Raw genomic sequence first — 21748 nt, 5'->3', positions numbered from 1 at the left:
TTCTTATAGGCACTATAGTATTGCCAGTGTAACAGTATAGCTTCCGTCCCTCTCCTCGCCCCTACCTGGGCTCGAACCAGGAAGACATCGACAACAGCCAGACTCGAAGCATCGTTACCCATCGCTCCACAAAAGCCGCGGCCCTTGCAGCGCCAGGGGAATAACTACTCCAAATCTAAAAGCGAGTGACGTTCAAAACATTATTACCGCACACCCAGCTAACTAGCTAGCAATTTCACATTGGTTACACCAGCCATTAGGCTGATAGGCTTGAAGTCATAAACAGCGCTGTGCTTGGGAAGAGCTGCTGGCAAAACGCACGAAAGTGCTGTTTGAATGAATGATTGCGGGCCTGCTGCTGCTCAGTCAGACTGCTCTATCAAATCAGACGTAATTATAACATAATAACACACAAAAATACGAGCCTTTGGTCATTAATATCATTGAATCCGGAAACTATCATTTTGATAACAAAACGTTTCTTATTTCTGTGTAATACGGAACCGTTCGGCAGCCCTAAGTCTAAATATTCTTGTTACATTGCACAACCTTCAATGTATGTCATAATTACGTAAAATTCTGGAAAATAAGTTCACAATGAGCCAGGCAGCCCAAACTGTTGCATATACCCTGACTCTGCGTGCAATGAACGTAAGAGAAATGACACAATTTCACCTGGTTAATATTGCCTGCTAAACTGGATCAGTAGTTATAACTTGTGATTATGATTGATTGTTTTTGTAAGATAAGTTTAATGCTAGCTAGCAATTTACCTTGGCTTCAACTACATTCGCGTAACAGGCAGGCAGGGTACTCGTGTAGTGCAATGGTTAGAGCGTTGGACTAGTTAACTGTGAGGTTGCAAGATTGGAACCCCTGAGCTGACAAGGTGAAAATCTGTCGTTCTGCCCCTGAACAAGGCAGTTAACCCACAGTTCCTAGGCAGTCATTGAAAATAAGAATGTGTTCTTAACTGACTTGCCTAGTTAAATAAAAGGTATACAATTTAAAAAATAATAATTTTTAATCGGAAATCGGCGACCAAAAATACCGATTTCCGATTGTTATGAAAACTTGAAATCGGCCCTAATTAATCGGCCATTCCGATTAATCAGTCGACCTCTAATCATAACTGTCCACGATAGGGCAGTGCACAATTGGCCCAGCGTTGCTAGGGTTTGGCCGGGGTAGGCCGTCATTGTAAATAAGAATTTGTTCTTAACTAACTTGCCTAGTTAAATAAAGAAAAATTTAATATAAAAACATTTTGTATGCGTCAACAAAAAAGGTCCAGCCCATCTGGCATTTGCCAGAATTGCTAGAAGGCCAATCCGCCCCTGAGCACTGTTGCTGCCAGACCACATTTATCTAGACTTGGCTATCTGCAAATCTAGGAGAGGCGGTTTTGTGTTATCCTAAAGCAATGTGCTAGTACTCAACATCTGGAGTCAATTAGACTTTTTTTTTTTTTTTTTACAGTTGCAAACCGTCATGTTGTCCAGCTGAGGTGCTAGAGCGTCGCCGGGCACAATCACTGGCTGGTCTAAATATTTTCGAAGGGGTAACTATCGGAATTTTGGAAGCCCTTGCACAGCACTTTTATTGTAAAATATATTCGGGGTCAAATACTAACAGTTTGAACATGTGGATCATCCAAGCGGGCACCCCCGGGACTTCGCTAATCGCTTTTTCCAGGACACGAGTTTCGACAGGCCGCTGACCCGACTGCAAAATATCTATGTAAATCTCCCTAACTTCGTTCCATTCATTTCGATTTAACAAGCTAGCATGTTTGTGTTAGCCTAGTGGCTAGCTAGATACCGCTACTGGGCCTTTTTGGCTAGGCCAGAACAGGAGTGAACTAACGTGAGCGGTCTAATGGTACTATAAGAATTAACGTTATCTACCTACCCATGTCATGCTAGCTAACTACTTGTCTTGGTTTTCAAACGTTCGTGGTGTTTTGGCTTAGCTAGCTAGTAATGTTGCTAACTGGTCAATGTTAGCTAGCTGCTAAATATTAGCTTTCTAGCTAGCTATTTTTTGTACTATTACGATTCAATTTGTAGCCTTGGTTTTATACGTGTTCTATACAGAATGTGTATATAGTCGTTGAAATAACGTTAACTTTGCATACGTTATCTAGCCGGCTGTAAGACGTTAGCTCACTGCCTGATTTTGTCATTTGTGATTGAACGTCACTGCCAAAGATGTCACTTTAAAAAAAATAATCAATGACTGTTCATTAGCTAGGTAGCTGTAACTAACGTTAGCCTGTGTGAACAAGTCCACTGATGCTACAGCAGGCTGGTCATGTTTTAGAAGTATTACATTTCTTTGTAAGCTCAAACTTGTGCAATAACCAAAATATTACTAGTTATCTAAATAACTGGTCAGCTAGCATACAATTAGTCTTATATGCATTTATTTCGATATGGAAAGCGCATTGCGTATTTACACTGCACCGAGTCTCGTCTTTAGCCAACCAGCTAGCTAGCGTTGCCCAACATGGTCTCAGCTATTCGTATGATTTGCGACGAGGTAAAGTTGGTTTTCTATTCACACATTCGGAAATTCATCAGACATTCATCAAAAGCCATTTAAAATTAATAACTAATTCATCGATTGTCACAGAAACATAAAACTAGATATGGTTTATTCTATAAATGTCTAGCATACTTTTACAACTTTTGTTTCGAGTAAAAACTCCAGTTTGATTTGATGGATGGCGTGTGGTCAAAAGTTCTAACGAGTCTGTTATATCCTTTTAGAAGGGGGCTGGCATAAAATTCTGCATCTTCAGTCATATTAAATTAGATTACAGGAAAAAACTACGGGATGAAGGGGTCAGGCCTGACAAACAAAGAAGACAGGTGGATGGATCAAGAGGACCAAGATGGACTTTCCACAGTGGAGATAAGGAAAACTAAGAGTGAACCATAACACACTACCTTTCAAAAGTTTGGGCTCACTTAGAAATGTCCTTGTTTTTGAAAGAACATTAAAATAACATAAAATTGTTTGGAAATACAGTGTAGACATTGTTAATGTTGTAAATGACTATTGTAGCTGGAAACGGCTGATTTTTTAATGGTATGTCTACGTAGGCGTACAGAGGCCCATTTTCCAGCAACCATCACTCCTGTGTTCCAATGACATTTTAATGGACCAAAAAATTGCTTTTCTTTTAAAAACAAGGATGTTTCTAAGTGACCCCAAACTTTAGAATAGTAGTGTATGTATATACTGTGTGTGTGTGTGTGTGTGTGTGTGTAATATATATATATATATATATAAGTTAGCATGGTATTGCAAGATACCAAAGGGTGGATAACAAAAAAAACTAATTTAAGAAGTGGACAGTACATGCTTTGTTTTTGGGCTAAACGTATACATTATGACTGCTTCTGAACTGTATGTGAACCCCTCTGTAATCTACTGGCCCTAACCATTTAGAAATGAGGACTTCAACCAGTCTGTCCCTATTCTATTTGCTCTCTTTCTCAAACTGCTAGCACAAAGCCTACATGAAAATTATTTTTCACAAAAGATAATGAAGAAAAAAAATCAACTGGCCCAAATCACCTCTACATAATTCAGCAGGGAGGTGTGCAACTACCACACATTATACCAGTGGAGAAACTACATCACCTACATTCAGTTGAAGTTGGAGGTTTACATACACCTTAACCAAATACATTTAAACTCAGTTATTCACAATTCCTGACATTTAATCCCATTTAAAATTCCCTGTTTTAGGTCAGTTAGGATTACCACTTCATTTTAAGAATGTAACATGTCAGAATAATAGTAGAGAGAATGATTTATGTATTTCAGCTTTTATTTCTTTCATCACATTCCCAGTGGGTCAGAAGTTTACATACACTCAATTAGTATTTGGTAGCATTGCCTTTAAATTGTTTAACTTGGGTCAAGAGTTTCGGGTAGCCTTCCACAAGCTTCCCACATAAGTAGGGTGAATTTTGGCCCATTCCTCCTGACAGAGCTGGTGTAACTGAGTCAGGTTTGTAGGCCTCCTTGCTTGCACATGCTTTTTCAGTTCTGCCCACACATTTTCTATGGGATTGAGGTCAGGGCTTTGTGATGGCCACTCTAATACCATGACTTTGTTGTCCTTAAGCCATTTTGCCACAACTTTGGAAGTATGCTTGGGGTCATTGTCCATTTGGAAGACCCATTTGCGACCAAGTTTTAACTCCCTGACTAATGTCTTGGCATGTTGCTTCAATATATCCACATAATTTTCCTACCCCATGAAGCCATCTATATTGTGAAGTGCACCAGTCCCTCCTGCAGCAAAGCACCCCCACAACATGATGCTGCCACCCCTGTGCTTCACGTTTGGGATGGTGTTCTTCGGCTTGCAGGCCTCCCCCTTTTTCCTACAACCATAACGATGGTCATTATGGGAAAACGGTTCTATTTTTGTTGCATCAGACCAGAGGACATTTCTCCAAAAAGTCAGATCTTTGTCCCCATGTGCAGTTGCAAACCGTAGTCTGGCTTTTTTATGGTGGTTTTTGGAGCAGTGGCTTCTTCCTTGCTGAGCGGCCTTACAGCTTATGTCGATTATAGGACTGGTTTTACTGTGGCTATAGATACATTTTGTACCTGTTTCCTCCAGCATCTTCACAAGGTCCTTTGCTGCTGTTCTGGGATTGTTTTGCACTTTTCGCACCAAAGTACGTTCATCTCTAGGAGACAGAACACGTCTCTTTCCTGAGCGGTATGATGGCTGCGTGGTCCCATGGTGTTTATACTTGCGTACTATTCTTTGTACAGATGAACGTGATACCTTCAGGTGTTTGGAAATTGCGCCCAAGGATGATCCAGACTTGTGGAGGTTTACAATTTATTTTCTGAGGTCTTGGCTGATTTCTTTTGATTTACCCATGGTGTCAAGCAAAGAGGCACTGAGTTTGAAAGTAGGCCTGGAAATACATCCACAGGTACACCTCCAATTGACTCAGGCTAACTGACATAATTTATCAGAAGCTTCTATAGCCATGACAACACTTTCGGGAATTTTCCACGCTGTTTAAAGGCACAGTCAACTTAGTGTATGTAAACGTCTGATCCACTGGAATTGTGATACAGTGAAATCATTTGTCTGTAAACAATTGTTGGAAAAATTACTTGTGTCATGCTCAAAGTAGATGTCGTAACCCACTTGCCAGAACTATAGTTTCTTAACAAGAAATTTGTGTAGTGGTTGAAAAACGAGTTTTAATGACTCCAACCTAAGTGTATGTAAACTTCCGATGTCAACTGTAGGTATTACCATATCCCTTTCAGTTCACATTCCTTGCAGAAAGACCTATTTGCAAACCTTTTTAAAATGTCCAGAAAGACGGTGGTCTTAGAAGGGTATTTATACTTTAAAATACATTTTATGTGGATGAAAGAATTCTGCCAGTGTTTTAATGTCCTAGTTTCATATTTTATTTCTTTACCTCCAACTCTATATATCCAAGTGAGCTTATGAGGACCTTGGGGATCAGATTCACCATTCTACCCATTGATCATCGTATAACAGACACTGCTCAAAAGGAGTTGTTTGTGATATCTACACTTAGTTGCCACTTTATTAGGTTCACCACCCTATTCACAAAAATAAATTGCTTCTACATACACCAAGTCCCATGGTCTTGGCTTGCTAGACACTGAAGCATGCAGAGAAGTATTCGGGTATTTTTTTAATGTTTGTTTGAACTTAAGAATGTGTAAAATGACAACACCGTCTGTGATGGTCTTTTGTAACTCAAAAGTTCCAAAACTTGTACTGACTGTAATAAACTCCAACTGGACTTAAAAACTTGAACAGTCTATCTCCTTTTCCTAGTTTCATCAACAGTTTTGAATTCACGCTGTTCCAGATGCAAAGGGGGTTGTACCTAATAAAGTGACCACTATCTATAGACCTTCCAGAATGTGTTCTGTGAATTCCCGGTGTATTAAACATTTGGCTGTAAGCGTTGGAACAGTTTAATTTATTACATCAGGAAATGGTACCATTGGCTTGTATGGGGATGACAAAGAAGGACTTCAACAAAGCCAAAATATAAAATTATTGGAAGGGTTCTCTTTGCTGTTAAATTAGATACTTATAAATAAATGACTGTTGTGCCTTGAAACTACTTTAGAATTTGGAACTGTTGCACAAAAAAATGCAAACAAAATTTTATTTGTCACATGCACTGAATACAACAGTGAAATGTTTACTTATAAGCCCTTAACCAACGATGCAGTTTTAAGAAAATACCTAAAAAATCTAAATTAAGAAAAAAGTAAGAGATAAGAAGAACATAATTAAAGAGCAGCAGGTTGCAAATAGTCTGGGTAGCCATTTGATTAGCTGTCCATGAGTCTTATGGCTTGGGGGTAGAAGCTGTTTAGAAGCCTCTTGGACCTAGACTTTGCGCTCCTGTACCGCTTGCCGTGCGGTAGCAGAGAGAACAGTCTATGACTAGGGTGGCTGGAGTCTTTCACAATTTTTAGGGCTTTCCTCTGACACCACCTGGTATATTGGTCCTGGATTGCAGGAAGCTTGACCCCGGTGATGTACTGGGCCGTACGCACTACCCTCTGTAGTGCCTTGCGGTCGGAGGCCGAGCTGTTGCCATACCAGGCATTGACGCAACCTGTCAGAATGCTCTTGATGGGGCAGCTGTAAAATATTTTGAGGATCTGAGGACCCATGCCAAATCTTTTCAGTCTCCTGAGGGAGAATAGACTTTGTCATGCCCTCTTCATGACTGTCTTGGTGTGCTTGGACTATGTTAGTTTGTTGATGTGGATGCCACGGAACTTCAAGCTCTCAACCTGCTCCACTACAGCCCCGTTGATGAGAATGGGGTCGTGCTCATCCTCCTTTTTCCTGTAGTCCACAATCATCTCCATCTCCTTTAACACCTGGGGGTGGCCCATCAGGAAGTCTAGGATCCAGTTGCAGAGGGAGCTGTTTAGTAACAGGGTCCTTAGCTTAGTGATGAGCTTTGAGGGCACTATGGTGTTGAACGCTGAGCTGTAGTCAATGAATAGCATTCTCACATAGGTGTTCATTTTGTCCAGGTGGGAAAGGGCAGTATGGAGTGCTGGTGTGGTATGCAAATTGGAGTGGGTCTAGGGTAGAGGTCGACCGATTATGATTTTTCAACACTGATACCGATTATTGGTGTACCAAAAAAGCCAATACCGATTAATCGGCCGACTTTACTTAAGAAATAAATAATAATATTTGTAATAATGACAATTATAACAATACTGAATGAACACTTATTTTAACTTAATACATAAATAAAAATCAATTTAGCCTCAATTAAATAATTGACCATGTTCAATTTTGTTTAAATAATGCAAAAACAAAGTGTTGGAGAAGAAAGTAAAAGTGCAATATGTGCCAACGTTTAAGTTCCTTGCTCAGAACATGAGAACATATGAAAGTTGGTGGTTCCTTTTAACATGAGACTTCAATATTCCAAGGTAAGAGGTTTTAGGTTGTAGTTAATATAGTATTTATAGGACTATTTCTCTCTATACCTTTTGTATTTCATATACCTTTTGGATGTTCTTATAGGCACTTTAGTATTGCCTGTGTAGCTTCCGTCCCTCTCCTCGCCCCTACCTGGGCTCGAACCAGGAAGACATCGACATCAGCCACCCTCGAAGCATCATTACCCATGCAGAGCAAGTGGAACAACTACTTCAGGTCTCAGAGCGAGTGACGATTGAAACGCTATTAGGCTTGATAGGCTTGAAGTCATAAACAGCGCAATGCTTGAAGCACAGGGAAGAGCTGCTGGCAAAACGCGCGAAAGTGCTGTTTGAATGAATGATTACGAGCCTGCTGCTGCCTACCACCGATCAGTCAGACTGCTCTATCAAATATAACATAATAACACACAGAAATACGAGCCTTTGGTCTTTAATATGGTCGAATCCGGAAACTATCATTTCGAAAACAAAACGTTTATTCTTTCAGTGAGATACGGAACCGTTCGGTATTTTATCTAACGGGTGGCATCCCTAAGTCTAAATATTCCTGTTACATTGTACAACCTTCAATGTTATGTCATAATTACGTAAAATTCAGGCAAATTAGGCGGCCCAAACTGTTGCATATGCCCTGACTCTCCGTGCAATGAACGCAAGAGAAGTGACACAATTTCACCTGGTTAATATTGCCTGTTAACCTGGATTTCTTTTAGCTAAATATGCAGGTTTAAAAATATATACTTCTGTGTATTGATTTTAAGAAAGGCATTGGTGTTTAGGTACAGACGTGCAACGATTGTGCTTTTTTCGCAAATGCGATTTTGTTAAATCATCCCCCTGCGTTGCATCGCTCTTAAGATACGTTTAATGCTAGCTAGCAACTTACCTTGGCTTCTTACTGCATTTGCGTAACAGGCAGGCTCCTCGTGGAGTGTAATGAAAGGCTGCCTACCACCGCTCAGTTGGTGAAAGGTGGTGGAAGGCAGCCTGCAATGAAAGGTGGTTAGAGCGTTGGACTAGTTAACTGTAAGGTTGCAAGATTGAATCCCAGAGCTGACAAGGTAAAAATCTGTCGTTCTGCCCCTGAACAAAGCAGTTAACCCACTGTTCCTAGGCCGTCATTGAAAATAAGAATGTGTTCTTAACTGACTTGCCTAGTTAAATAAAGGTGTAAAAAAAAATAATAATAATAAAGTTGTCCAAAAAGGCAGCTTTCCGATTGTTATGAAAACTTGAAATTGGCCCTAATTAATCGGCCATTCCGATTAATCGGTCAACCTCTAGTCTAGGATTTCTGGGATAATGGTGTTTGTGAGCCATGACCCGCCTTTCAAAGCATTTCATGACCACAGATGTGAGTGCCTTGCGTCGGTAGTCATTTAGGCAGGTTACTGCCGTGATCTTGGGCACAGGGACTATGGTGGTCTGCTTGAAACATGTTGGTATTACAGACTAAGACATGGAGAGGTTGAAAATGTCAGTGAAGACACTTGCCAGTTGGTCAGCGCATGCTCAGAGTACACGTCCTGGTAATCCGTCTGGCCCAGCGGCCTTGTGAATGTTGACCTTTTTTAATGGTCTTACTCACATCGGTTGTGGAGAGCGTGATCACACAGTCATCCAGAACAGTTGATGCTCTCATGCATGTTTCAGTGTTACTTGCCGCAAAGCGAGCATAGAAGTTATTTAGCTCGTCTGGTAGGCTTGTGTCACTGGGCAGCTCTTGTGTGTTTCCCTTTGTAGTCTGTAATAGTTTGCAAAAGCCCTGCCACATCCGGAACTGGTGTTGTACGATTCGAATCTTAGTCCTGTATTGAAGCTTTGCCTGTTTGATGGTTCGTCAGAGGGCATAGTGGGATTTATTATAAGCTTCCGGGTTAGAGTCCCAATCCTTGAAAGAGGCAGCTCCTCCCTTTAGCTCACTGCGAATGTTGCCAGTAATCCATGGCTTCCGGTTGGGGTATGTACGTACAGTCACTGTGGGGACGACGTCCTTGATGCACTTATTGATGAAGCCAGTGACTGATGTGGTGTACTCCTCAATGCCATCGGAAGAATCTCTGAACACATTCCAGTCTGTGCTAGCAAAACAAATGGTTTTAATGACCCCCAGGTTAGTCAAGGTCAATCCCAATTGAATGTGGAGCAGAGCAGTACCAGGCAGTTCATATTCTACACAGGGAAGGAGGAGAGGGAAATTCTGGAGGAGCCATCTCAAAGTGAGCAGGGGGTACCAGCGCTGGTGGTGCCTGGAGAGGCCAGACTCAACCATCCAGTGGAGACACTATCCACTACCAAACCTGCAGTAGAGGATATGAGGTGAACAGGAGAGCAGCAAAGTAGTATGAGAAGGTGACCTGGGCTTTGAGCAGAACGATGCTGAGCTTGTTGATTTCCTCCTTCAGAATTCTGACGAAGTGGAGTCAGAGGTTGTTGAATGTTCTGACCCGATTTGGCATACAATTTAGGATTGTAAACATTGTACAACTTCATATAGAACAAATTGCACTTGAAATTAACATTTCTTTAAAGTTATTGCAAATAAATGCATAGTTTCCCTTTTTTCTGCTACAATCACAGAATTATTAAATGCAATATTTGAGATTTTATGTATTTCTATCAAATTAAGACCGGAATTTCTACTCAAAGCAAACGTTGTAAAAGTATACTAGACATAAAATAAATCATACTTAGTTTGATGATTGTCAGTCAGTGAAAACGTTATTCATTTATATGGCTTTAAATGGCATTTTATAGATATTATGTTTTTCTATCAAGTCAACTGGTATTTTTACTCAAACCAGGTTGTAAAAGTATGCTTGACATTTATAGAATAAATCATACCTAGTTTGATTTTTCTGTCATAATCAGTGAAAACATTACTGATTTATATAGCTTTAAATGGCATTTCATGTATTTCTATCAAATCAGAACTGGAATATTTACTCAAAGCAAGGGTTGTAAAAGTATACTAGACATTTATAGAATAAATCATACCTAGTTTGATGTTTCTGTGAAAAACGGTGAATTAGTTATTGATTTTTACATTTGCAAATGGCTTTTGGCGAATGTCTGTTGAATGTCCAAATGTGTGAATATAAAACCAACTTTACCTCGGTCCTTATGCTGTGGACCTCCGTTTCCAGAGAAAATAAATAATGGATCCGGTGGGCTAATAATATCCAATTTCTTTAATAATGTACAATTTCTTGCTCCATATCTGCGCTTTTGAGAAGTTGACGACGAGTTTGACCGAGAAAGGTGCAATATCGGCCCCCAATTCGGGGCATAACTGCATCTGCAGGAACCCCTCTTTATACTTCTATTGGTCCATTTTCAAGTTAGGACTGGCTGGGTACAGTACAGTAGGTGGCACTAGTGGGTGGCACTAGTGCACAATAGCGTTGGATGCCAGCTGCCGATAAGCCCCACAGAAGAAGGGACGGGGCGACAATGAGAGCTAGCTAGCCGTGCTCCGGTAGACCATGTCCTTCACCCCGCCTGTCGGGCACTGTTTTCCCTCTGTTCTGTTAACGACGGCGAGAGCAGGACAGCTAGTCCTAATGAGGACTGATACACAGTAGGCGGGAGCTACATCGTGATTTAGCTAACTAGCAAGCATACGGTGTCGCTAACTACTACACAGTGTCAGCCTCACGCCTGCTGCACAAGCGGGTGGCGGGGACGACCAGTCAACAGTGTCATTCGGTATTGCCTGTCGGGCATGGTTTTCTCCAGTACGCGGGAGGCGGGGTGACACTGTGTGCTAGCACAAGGTGTCACTAACTAGTTAGTTAGCTAGCACACGATGGCGCCCCAGCCCCCTGCCTACTGTGCTAGCGGGGGCAACCGGTACTAGACAGTGTCCTTCGCCCCTGCCTGTCGGCCATTGTTTTCCCGCAGTTCTGTTAATGACGGTGAGGGTAGGTGGGAGCGAAGGACAGTGTCTACTAGGGCTGTAACAGTACATGTATTTGTCCTGAACCATTCGTTACGGGACCTCTGTTTGGTCCTGTGGTGGAAATTCTAATCAATAATGAGAAGAGACAAGGTCAATCACCAATCAGGATATCACTTTATTCAAAACGTATTAATAAGGAAAGCATAGAGCAATTGCTTCTCTAATGATGAGGCTGGTTGGCTCAACACTTCCAAGTGTTGTGGCGACTAGCTCTGACATAATAAAAAATATATTTTATAAAAAAGATGCACCCTTTTATTCTTTATGACAAACAACAGATGTATGGAATGGGTCACAAGGTGAAACTTGATATATGAGAAAGGAGTATCCCCCAGCCATTTGCTATGAAGACTGTTCTTATAGTTTAGTCTGGCCCCTAAGACGAGGCTCCGATCTCGTTCCTGGTACTTCATAGCACAGAAACACCAATTAATTCTATGGCATTAATCAATTGTCAACTCCAGATACTTCCATCTCAAGTAAAACCCCTTCTTGACCACATGACTGGACAATCTCACTAAGGGGAGTGAGCCTCTAGGTCATACACTACCCCAGGATAGGTGCAACATCAGAGATGACATACAATGGTTCCGGACACGACCCCACACATTTTTTCTCAGATCTTATCTCCCCCAAGGCCAAAGGAGGGAGTGACTGGCGCACAGACATTGTGGAGACAAGTAATTGGTTCCCCATTAATCACGCCACCCCTTCACGTGGTTTACAATAGGTAAAGACCCATTCACATATGAAGACAATGTTCCCTCCTGTCCTCTTCTCCTTCTGATATTCTGCATAGCACCAGAGACATTTGAAAGACAAGCTTGACTTTTCCCCTCACTGGGCCCAGTTGACTTGAGGCCCAGCTGAAGGAGGAAGTGCAACTGCCAACATTGGAGTCTGAAGGGATACATTCGAATAACAAGCATATCATATAAACATATTATGCAGATAAGACATCTTAATTATCTATGTTCCCTAACTAATTCTGATTCACAGTCGGCACTGTGAATCCGAATGAATACATAAAGAAATATGGATTTAAAAAAACAAAAACACTAGGCCTATAGGCTATTCCTATGTTGCGTCGTATGCCGTAGCCTAGTGGGTAAATCTGAGCTGAAAAGACACAGGCTATTCCGTTAAAACAACTACAGTATATGCGCACGTAATCAAAATTCAAATCTATTTGATTTATGTATTTTTATTGGACATATCAAGAAATACAAATTGAACAGATGCATAATTTTATCCCCTTATACTTATTGAAACACCTCCCTCCCCTTAACAAAAGCAGCATACATGCTAAAATAAATTAAAACATACAATTGAAAATAATAATAATGTAAATATACATACCCCCATATACATACACAAAAATAAATAAATAAAGATCACAGCATAGTATGCCTTCCCTCCCGCACCCTCTCATATACCCTGTTGACCAAAATTGTTCATCCGGATCAATAGAAAGCAACTTTTCAAAAAAGGAAATTAAAGGCTGCCATCTCAATAAAAAGTTATCAGTACAACCTCTGTTTTATTACATTTTTTTGAAGTATAGAAAATATATTAAATCTTTCAACCAGGATGATGCAGTGGGAGGTTTGGAGGATTTCCAATTAAGCAAGATCTGCCAGCGGGCTATGAGGGAAGCAAACTCTACAACGTCTGCTTTACTTTTAGTGAGATGAGGCTACAAGATAGAACTCCAAATATAGCTATAAAAGGACAAGGCTGTAGGTCAATATCTAGAATTTTTGAGAGTGTTAAAAAAGGAGGACAAATACTCAGACAGCTTAGAACATGAATAAAACATATGGGTGTGGTTTGCCAGAGTGAATGGACATCTATCACGTCTCATTTGTGTCTGGGAGGAATTTACTACGTTTTTCTTTGGTGTAGTGAATTCTGTGCAAGAGTTTGAACTGAATTTAAACTTAAGTTGGAGTTAACCCTAAGAAAGGCCTCCTCCCACCAGTCTTGTGTAAGACTGGGGTAAGGCTGGGGTAGTGAACTTGACCTGCCTTGATTTTGTTTATTGGAGAGGGTTCAGAGGAAAGCATAATGTCATATAATCCCGAAATCAGACCTTGCCGAATCCACGAGGGGGACAAAATCTCTTCTCGCAACGTCTTGGGAGGCAGTTGAGGAAAGGTGGGAAAATGAGAGCAAACAAAGTTATGGGCTTGAAAATAGTGGAAAGATTAGAATGAGACAGATTACATTTAGCTACGATATTCAAACTTGCTAACTTCCCATCTAAAAATACATATTTGAAACATACCAAACCTCTTTCTCACCACAAAACAAAAGCCTGGTCAAGTTTGGAGGCAAAAAATAGGTGTTTTTTACAAACAGGGCTCGGAAGAGAAGGGGCAGACAGTCTAAAATTGTCTCCAGATCTTCATAGAGTGCACAATGGGGTTTCCAGTATACTTTGAAGGACACAAGGACAGTGGGGCACAAGTAAGAGCAGAAAGGGAGCATGATTGGCAGGAGTGTGCTTCTAATGAGCACCAGTTGGTACTTGGAGCATTACACCAGAATTTGGAAGTACCAATCCTCCATCTTGTCTCCTTCTTTGAAGTATTGCTTTATGTCTCCTAGGTGATATGCCTGCGCAGATAAAATGACTGAGCTAATCCAACTTGGTAAAAAAGTATTTCGGCAGAAAGATCAGAAGACATTGAAAAAGGTATAGAATCCTAGGTAAAAAAAAATAAAGTTTAACAGATTAGATTCTGCCAGCTAAGGAGAGAGGCAGACTATCCCAACGTTAGAAGGCCGCTTTAACTTGCGTGACTAGATTTGCAAAGTTCGTTTTTATGTAGGATAGCCAGAAATGTTGTTATAATCACACCTAAATAGGAAAAACCAGAGGGAAACAGACGGAAAGGCAGGGCTCAATGGGGAATTTGCTTGGCAGTGGGGTTGATCGGAAAACGTTCACTTCTCTGAACGTTCAATTTGTAACCTGAGAATGATCCAAATGTGTCTAAAATATGCAGTATATTATTGACAGAGTTCAAAGGATTAGTGATAATAGTAGATCATCTGCATACATCGACACTTTGTTTTTCACCAGCTCGGTGGATTCCAGTGAATGATGATGATAATTGTAAGGTCAAGGAAAGTGGTTCTAAGTGCAAAAAGGAGCGGGGACATAGGACACCCTTGACTAGTCCCTCTGGAGAGGGGGAAGTATTTTGAATGTTGAGAGTTGGTGTGTACGCTAGCCATAGGAGCAGAATAGAGCAGACACATTCATGAGATGAAATTGGACCTAAATCTTGCCAAAATCTTATATAAATAATCCTACTCCATCTGGTTGAAAGCCTTCTATGCATCAAGAGAAACAACAATTTCGGGGTCTGGAGAGACAGAAGGAGAGAGTATAATGTTAAAAACCTGTTTGATCATCAGATATGACATCCTGAAGGCAGGGCTCCAACCGGCATGATAGAACCTTAACTAATAGTTTAACATCAGCATTCAAAAGTGAAATGGGCCGATATCCACCACATTCTGCTAGATCTTTATCTTTCTTGAGTATATGTGAGATGGAGGCTTGAGTTTGCATCAGAGGGGAGAGAGCCTTGTGAAAACGAGTCGGTGAACATATCTAATAGTAATGGGACTAGTTTATATGAGTTTTTTAAATAAAAATCGACTTTAGAACCTTTTATCTCATTTGGATTTTTCCTTTATTTAATTAGGCAAGTCAGTTAAAAACAAATTCTTATTTTCAATGACGGCCTAGGAACAGTGGGTTAACTGCCTTGTTCAGAGGCAGAACGACAGATTTTTACCTTGTCAGCTCAGGGATTTGATCTTGCAACTTTTCAGTTGCTAGACCAACGCTCTAACCACTAGGCTACCTGCCACCCCTATCTAGATATCTAGATGCAGAGGGTTATCCAGAACTTTATTCATGTTCATATCAATGGATGGAATATCCAAGATATCTAAAAAGTTGTCCATAGCCGTATTATCTGATGGGGGTTCGGATTTGTTGAGGTAAGAAAAATGACACAAGTTGAAGTAATATTAGAGGGATCACTTGTAATATCACGGGAAGAGTCATATACCTATGAGATGAGATGCTGACTGGCGTTTTAAGCTGGTGTGCCAAAAGGCGGCTGGCCTTGTCACCATATTCGTAGTACGTCCCCTTTGTTCATTGCAACAGAAACTCTGCTTTATCAGTGGAAAGCAGATTAAGTTGAGTTTGAAGTTTCAGCCTCTGTGTATAATTCAGGGGATGGAGAAGGTGAATATTGGCGGTCTATTGCCAGGATTGAGTCCACCAGTTCTTGACGTTTCAGTTTTCTTTGTTTGAAATAATGAGCAATGTAAGAAATTATTTCCCTATAATACCATTTTGAAAGTCTCCCAAAGAAGAGAGGGGGAGGTGTTGTCATTTTTATTTGTTTGAATGAATACATCTATGTTGGTTGAAATAAAGTCATAATTTTTTGTTGGACAATAGGGCCGTGTTAAATCTCCAATTCAACAGTTTTTTTGCGTTCGTAAGTAAGAGCTAAATCCAGAATGTGGGGGAATTGTCCAAAATTACTAGAACAGAATATTCTGTAATTTTAACTGAGGGGAGAAGGGCTCTAACTATAAAAAAAAGTAGTCTATTCGCGAGTAGGCTTGATGAACATGAGAAAAGTAGAAGTCTTTTGAGACCGGGTGGAGGAAGCACCATGGATCAACACAACCCATTTGGGTCATGAATGTAGAAAGAGCTTTTGCCATCCCGAAAGGAGTAAGTGTTCTGGGATTAGACTGGTCTAGTCTTGGTTCAGTAACAGAGTTAAGGTCACTGCCGAAGATGAGGCGGTGGGTGTCAAGATTAGGGAGAGAGGCTAAATGAGGTGTCATAAATCTAGTGTCATCCCAGTTAGGGGTGTAAACATTGGCAAGTACTACAGGGGTTTGGAAGAGGGTGCCACTAACTGTGGTATAACATCCTCCAGAATCTGAAATGATCTGTGAGGGTGAAATCACTATTGCTATTACCCTGGCTTTGCCGTTCAAATTAGTATTAAAAACCTGTCCAACCCATGCTTTATGCAATCTAGTATGGTCGTTAATATGTAGGTGCGTTTCTTGAAGAAATGCGATATCATTATTCAGGCTCTTCAGTGCTCAGAAGCACTTAACTTTCCCCCCACAACCGCAAATGTTCCATGTCACCAGTCTAACTGGAAGCCCCAAAATACCATCCTGACTTGTTGTTGAACTAGACATGAATCCTTAAAAGAGAGATTGAAAGAGGAGCAGCATGAAAAAAAAAATCCTCTAGAGAAGCAGAGCACAATAATCTTTGCCCCACTACCCCCAACATACACAAAAATAAAATACAAGTGATGGTATAAAACCATTTAAAGAAAAAGGAAAATAATTATAATCCTAATCTCGTCATTATGAACAAGACGAGCAGCAGGAATTCTCTTACTCAGCGTTCGTTGATTATCCTAAACGTGATGTGAGGTCAAACCGACCTAGGAAAGAAGTTACATACAACCTTGAAATTAAAACATTTAATATGGCAGTAGGCAAGTACACAATTTGGGTTTCGGTCACACTTTAAACAAAGAGTATAACCTTAAGCGTCAGTTATTGAAAAATGTTAACAGCAATCGGTGGCATTTCACTGGCTATAATATGAATGTAGTCCACTGGGTGTTGCCACAGGTCTGAGTAATGAGAATCATTTGAAATTAACTAGTAGACTATGAAAAAGGGTCAGCCCCTGTATTGGTAAATTGTTACAAACGTCCTTAGGGGGAAACAATTAAATGATGGTATACAGACAACTAGCATTTTGGATATGTACAATTAAGCAAACAAACCATGGGTCTAAACTCTTCAGCTAGTGCAACAATTAAATGAGTAAAATTGGAAGAGAAGAGTCGTCGTTGAGTCCAAGATAAAGTGAATGCAACTGAGAACCATCAGTGACCAACAACACCAATTAAGGCCAACGTAAACCACAGTAGTATAGAATGTCCATACAAAAAATCACAAAAAGCAGACCCCCAATGAAATATATATATATACATATACATACATACACACATACACACATACATACATACATACATACATACATACAAATATTGGTAGACAGGATCGGTGTCTAACCAGCGAGTAACATTAGTATCCGAAATGACCTAAAGGCTGCCAAACTGCAATGTAGGCTATAGATTGCCTTAAGTTGAGCAGCAAGTTCAAGCCTTAGTAAAAAGAAAGAAATCAAAATGATGCGCTTTTAACAGTGATTGTCTTTGATTTAAGAAACTAAACAAGATCAAATTAAAGTTTACAAAGAGCAGAGCAGGATAAGTCAGCCCAAAGCTGATTCCTTTCTTGTACAGAGTGGACTTGGTATCGTTGAATGTGACCCGTTTCTTCGCCAGGCTAGAACTGAAATCCTGGTAGAACTTGATCTTGTGGCCTTGGAAAGTGATATCGCCATGTTCCCTTGCCCACTTAAGGACGAGGTCCTTTGTATCGATGGATCCGCAACCTGACACGCCCCCCTCAGGGAGAGAGACAGCTGCATGTGAGCTTTCACATTTTTCAACATGTTTTTTCAAAAGGATAGATTTGGAGTTAGATAAACTTTGATTTTTTCTGCGGGTACATATGCAGGATGCTACCCTCCACAGCATGGCCTTCAGATCAAAACCTACAACCTAATTTTGACCAAAATGACCTGGAGAGATTACTGCTTTAAAGGTTTTCTTTTTCCAAGCTATACGGAGGGTACTCTAGCAAACAAACAGCAGAGATCTGAGGACACCATCCAACTTGGCACTGAGTGGGTAGTGTTTGGTCTGATGCTATTTTGAAAACCAAGAAGAAAAATGTAAAATAAAGTACATTACAAAGATATACTTTATTTATGGCGACTGAATGCTGAGTTAAGGCTCCCAGGCTTGCAAGGACAGACCAGATACAAATTCAATGCTCCTGCTGTCCAAAGAGCATTCACTGGCATTTTCTACAAGAAATCTGCCTCCAGAAATAAAAGTTTTTCCCAAGTGGGTGTGACACCTACTCCCGTTGCCTGCTGCACTGCTGCTTGGATTCCACCTGGCGATCTGTTCACCGTCTGCCCTGGTTGTCTCCCCCTGTCTGGTACAGGTACACCCACCACACTCACCCCTCTCTCCCGAGCTTTCGCTCTCCTCCAGCACTCACACACTTTCTTGTGCATTTTGCTATTTGCCTCATGACTCCTGCATACTTTGTTGACTACAAACTTTCTTTACCAAACCGTGGGACAGACTGTTTGTTCCCACACTCGGGACTCTGACTCTATTGGTTACACAGACTTTTGGCCTCCCATCCTATTCTAACCACCTCTCGCCGGCTTTGTATTCATGTTACCTGATGAAATTGCTGTACAATATGATCTTGTTGCCATCTGATGCACATTCAATGTCATAAATCAGCACTGCAGAGCTCTCCCTGTTCTCCGCCGTGCCCTGATTTGTATTACTGTTGATTATATCTGGAAATGTGCATGTACACCTTGGCCCATCTACTGTTGCTACCCCCTATTCTGACTTGTGCTCTGATATCTGTTTCATTGACTTCTGCTCTTGTAAAGCCTAGGTTTTCTGCAAGTTAAAACTAGAAGCTTATTACCTAAAATGGATTCATTGAAAGTGTGGGCTCACAGCTCCAATCCAGATGTGTTGGTCATTACTGAGACGTGGTTAGGAAAGAGTGTTTTGAATATTGATGTTAACCTTTCTGGTTTTAACCTTTTTTGGCAAGACAGATCTTCCAAAGGTGGGGGCGTGGCAATCTTTAACAAGGATCACTTTCAGTGCTTGGTTGTCTCCACCAAGTCTGTCCCCAAACAATTTGATTTGCTGGTTTTAAGCATTAAACTTTGAAATAGCTGTTTGTTGACTGTTGCTGGGTGCTATCGTCCTCAATCAGCACCGGCCTGTACCCTACCTGCCCTAAGCTCTCTCCTGGCCCTTTATACTAAGTCTGAATTTGTCCTGCTTGGTGACCGAAACTGGGACATGCTTAAACCGCCTGACCAACTATTAAAGCAACGGGACTCCCTAAATCTTTCTCAGATTATTACAAATCCCACAAGGTATGACTCCAAACACCCAGAAAAGGATTCTCTCTTCGATGTTATCCTCACAAATAATCCTGATAGGTATCAGTCTGGTGTTTTCTGTAATGGCCTTACTGATCACTGTTTTACAGCCTGTGTTTGTAATGGCTGCTCAGTGAAACGACCTGTCATAGACGCTTGCTAAAAAAACTTTAATGAGCAAGCCTTCCTTCATGACCTGGCCTCAGCTTGGATCTTCTTTTTTTGATATTTTCAGCGGTATTGTTAACAAACACACCCCCATAAAGAAAATGAGAATTAAAAACAGGTTCAGCCCCTGGTTCAACCATGATTTTGCAGAGTTATTCCACCTCAAGAGTTGCATTTGACGAATGGCTCCGCACACGCATACTCAGGCTGACTGGCAATGGTTCAGGCAAATGAGAAATAAGTGCACTCAGGCTATCCGGAAGGCCAAAGTTAGTTACTTAAAGGAGCAGTTCTCTCTCTGTGGGTCTAACCCCAAGAAGTTCTAGAAAATGGATTAAAGACCTAGAGAATAAACCCTCCTCACAGCTGCCCATGTTAAAGTTGATGATGTGGTTGTTACTGACAAGAAGCACATGGCTGTGCTCTTTAATCACCACTTCATTAATTCAGGATTCCTATTTGACTCAGCCATGCCTCCTTGCCCGTCCAACATTTCCTCATCTCCCACCCATTCTAATGGGACTATCCCAGATGGTTCTCCCTCTTTTTCCCCTGCCCACTACAACGTTTCTCCCTGCAGGCAGTCAGTGAGTCTGAGGGTGGTAAAGGAGCTCCTTAAACTTGACCCCCAAAAAACATCTGGGTCAGATGGTTTAGACCCTTTCTTCCTTAGGCATGGCGATGATAGGGGCAGCAACCTGGTCTCCAACCTTTTTAACCTCTCTCTCCTTTCTGGGGAGGTTCCCATTGCTTGGAAGGCAGCCATGGTGTGTCCTTTATTTAAGGGGGAGATCAAGCTGATCCTAACTGTTATAGGTCTATTTCTATTTTTCCCGTTTATCAAAAGTGTTGGAAAAACTTGTCAATAATCATCTGACTGGCTTTCTTGATGTTGATAGTATTCTCTCGGCTATGCAATCTGGTTTCCGCTCAGGTTATGGATGTGTCATTGCAACCTTAAAGGTCCCCAATGATGTCACCATTGCTCTTGATGTTAACCTCTCTGGGATATGTCGGATGCTAGCGTCCCACCTGGCCAAAAGCCAGTGAAAATGCAGAGCGCCAAATTCAAATAAATTACTATAAAAAATCAAACTTTCATGAAATCACACATGCAAGATAGCAAATTAAAGCTACATTTGTTGTGAATCCAGCCAACATGTCAGATTTCAAAAAGGCTTTTCTGCAATTTGCTGCCACCACTATGCTTCACCGTAGGGATGGTACCAGGTTTCCTCAGGCCAAAGAGTTCAATCTTGGTTTCATCAGGCCAGAATCTTTTTTCTCATGGTCCGAGAGTCTTTAGGTGCCTTTTGGCAAACTCCAAGTGGGCTGTACTGTGCCTTTTTATTTAGGAGTGGCTTCCATCTGGCCACTCTACCATAAAGGCCTGATTTGGTGAAGTGCTGCAGAGATGGTTGTCCTTCTGGAATGTTCTCCCATCTCCACAGAGGAACTCTGGAGCTCTGTCAGAGTGACCATCGGGTTCTTGGTCACCTCCCTGACCAAGGCCTTTCTCCCCCCATTGCTCAGTTCCTAGTGCTGGCCACCTGGTCAAGTCTTGATGTTTCCGAAATGGCCTCTTGGGGACCGAAATGTGTTCTTGGGGACCTTTAATGCTGCAGACATGTTTTGGTACCCTTCCCCAGATCTGTGCCTCGACACATGCCTGTCCTGGATCTCTATGGATAATTCCTTCGACCTCATTGCTTGGTTTTTGTTCTGACATGCACTGTCAAATGTGGGACCTTTATATAGACAGGTGTGTGCGTTTCCAAATCATGTTCAACCAATTGAATTTACCACAGGTGGACTCCGATAAAGTTGTAGAAACATTTCAAGGATGATCAAACAGGATGCACCTGAGCTCAATTTCAAATCTCATAGCAAAGGGTCTCAATACTTATGTTAATAGTCCTCAACTAGCAGCTTGACTCCTTGATGCTGGCCTTGTAGGAAATGCC

At 41.2% G+C, this 21748-nt stretch overlaps 1 protein-coding gene across 5 annotated transcripts in view; it reads left to right on the top strand.

The window, feature by feature from the left end:
- Nucleotides 1–1411: 1411 nt before the first annotated feature.
- The window catches only part of tlcd3bb (TLC domain containing 3Bb), a 46929-nt gene continuing 26592 nt past the window's right edge, over nucleotides 1412–21748 (top strand). The window contains exon 1 of one of the 5 annotated variants that reach the window (XM_036946689.1): nucleotides 1412–1561. The gene's annotated coding sequence lies outside the window, so the exon portion shown is untranslated. The other 4 variants (XM_021565527.2, XM_036946691.1, XM_036946692.1 and 1 more) reach the window with 4 other exon arrangements.

The sequence above is a fragment of the Oncorhynchus mykiss genome, chromosome 16, assembly GCF_013265735.2.
Source record: "Oncorhynchus mykiss isolate Arlee chromosome 16, USDA_OmykA_1.1, whole genome shotgun sequence".
NCBI lineage: Eukaryota > Metazoa > Chordata > Actinopteri > Salmoniformes > Salmonidae > Oncorhynchus > Oncorhynchus mykiss.
The sequence above is the reverse complement of the archived record's forward strand: the minus strand, read 5'-3'. Positions and strand labels throughout refer to the sequence as shown.